Raw genomic sequence first — 2,176 nt, 5'->3', positions numbered from 1 at the left:
CTGTAAAATAGAGCAATAAAGTGTTAGATAGGCTACAATACACGTAAAAACAAACCACTGAAGCACTAAGATGAGGTGTGATTCTTTGGAAAATGAAACTTACGATCAGGCTTTGTTTTGAAATGTTCTAAAAAACAAATGGACTGTGTGGTGTTGAAGTTGCAAAGGATCAGCTTCATCCAACCTGTCTGTCGTTTTAGTTGCATCACATTACACACATGCATTGCCCGCAAATATGTTTCTTAATGTTCTTGTATATCAGCCCAATTTCTATTGTACTCCCTGAACTTAACAACCATCCAAAATATATGCGCCACAGACTTGTGTATGTACTGTATGTATGGAAATGTACTGTATACAGTCTCATCATTCTGTGGATCATTATGTTTAAGCATAACTACTGTATTACAAATATGTAATAGAAACATAAACATGATTCTTCACATCAATAACACGAATGACATCTATAGTTTCATTAAGTGGTAAATAGCAAAAAATAATCATAGTTATTTTTCTACAATGCAACGTAAAAGTAATGATCTTTAGGTGAGGCTTCCACATTCGTCCACCAGTCCAGCGACTGTCGTAATCCACGTGTGTGGTTTAAAGTACTGCGTCTATAATGACCAAAGCATCACACCTGCTTCCAGCAGACACGAACTCCACCCCTAGAGGACGGGGATAAACCCGTTTCAAGAAGTGAGGTAATCAAAACGCAGAGTTAGTTACTATGGCAACTTACTCTGTGAACTTAACCTGGTTGCGAGCAGGTTTTATTTGGGAAATCTCAGTCTTTCCGTCAGTCTCCACCCCTTTTTAAAGTGAACAGTGTTTAAATAGGCCGACCTCGTTTAATCTTTCAGTACATTCATAGATTGCGCCTGTTTCCTTCGCGCAAAGACCAAAATGTCCGTTTCTAGAGGATCCTGTAGATGAGGACGCTGTATTAATTCGCACGGCATTGAATTTACGCTGCGAGAGGATTTTAAGGACACATGTTAATTTTCTGTCATATCGCCGTGCATATTTATTTGAGCGGTACCGTATTTCTCGAGACTCCGTAACATATATCAATAATCGAATCCGCCCATACATCAGACCATCGTGGCCGTGCTCGTACTGTACATCCGAGCAGATTCTATGTGTTGCGTTACATTTTTTTGCAAACGGTAGTTTTCTTTATAACATTGGAGATGCTGAGCACAAGGCTGAGTAAGGCCACTGTATGCAGAGGAGTTAGAAAAGTGTGACTCGCCCTCAAGCGCCTTCTGTGGATCTTTGTTGTGTTTCCTGGCCACAAACTCCTCAGAGTCATTAAAGAGGAGTTTCACAGGATTGCAGGTATGTGGTATTTAATTCGTTTCAGTAAGGTTAATCTGAAAAAATGATGATCAGTTAATAACATCATGCTGTAATAAACTAATAAATGTGCAGGTACACTGATTACTCTTTCTAATGGTCAGTGTAACTGTATCATTTTTTACACCACCAAGATCACATGTGATGCTTTGGTCATGACTCATGAATATATTGTGCGTCAACCCTAAGTAACAGGCTGCACTGTGGTAAGTACATGTATGTACTATACACTATTTCAATGCATGCAATACACACACTCACAGTAGCACTTCTATGGAGCACTAAAGTAATGTGAACTTTCTTATAGGAGAGATTGACGGCTTTCTGCTGGGAGATAGGGGTCACCCATGATACCCTTCGCTGATGCAGATGTATTACTTTTTCTAATAATTATCAGCTTGAATTCCTTGTACGCCAGCATTAAAACCTCCAACTCCGCCTCTGCAAAATATGCTGCCCTTTTCGTGTCGCTTTTTTCCATGGTGACTCGTGAATTCATTGTTCCAGAGTTCAGGGTTTAGCAGAAGGTTAAACAACCCTGCTTTCTGGAACACACCCCTGAAAGTCATGAAAATGTATTTAAAAAAAAGGTGCCACTAGGAAAATGAAGAACACACAAACACTTTTGCTTTTATCTTTAGGATATTCAATGACACAAGGGCATAATGCACATGCTCAAAAATCCTCAAAAGTCCTCACTTTGGTAGAAAAATATCCTTTCAGTTTCACTATGTAACAAGAACCAAAACTTATACACAAATATATTCAACCACAAATAGTAACAAACAAGGCACATCTTTAAGAAGGCTAATCATGA

The 2,176-nt window shown here is 38.9% G+C and overlaps 1 long non-coding RNA gene across 1 annotated transcript; it reads left to right on the top strand.

Moving 5' to 3' along the window:
* The first annotated feature begins 1,200 nt into the window (after positions 1-1,200).
* LOC129603552 (uncharacterized) lies at positions 1,201-1,838 on the top strand. Its single transcript, XR_008693509.1, has 3 exons — positions 1,201-1,341; positions 1,494-1,565; positions 1,667-1,838. It is a non-coding gene; the product is annotated as an uncharacterized LOC129603552 (long non-coding RNA).
* Positions 1,839-2,176: the final 338 nt, after the last annotated feature.

Source organism: Betta splendens, chromosome 21, assembly GCF_900634795.4.
Source record: "Betta splendens chromosome 21, fBetSpl5.4, whole genome shotgun sequence".
NCBI lineage: Eukaryota > Metazoa > Chordata > Actinopteri > Anabantiformes > Osphronemidae > Betta > Betta splendens.
Note: the sequence above shows the minus strand (reverse complement) of the source record. Positions and strands in the feature narration are given on the sequence as shown.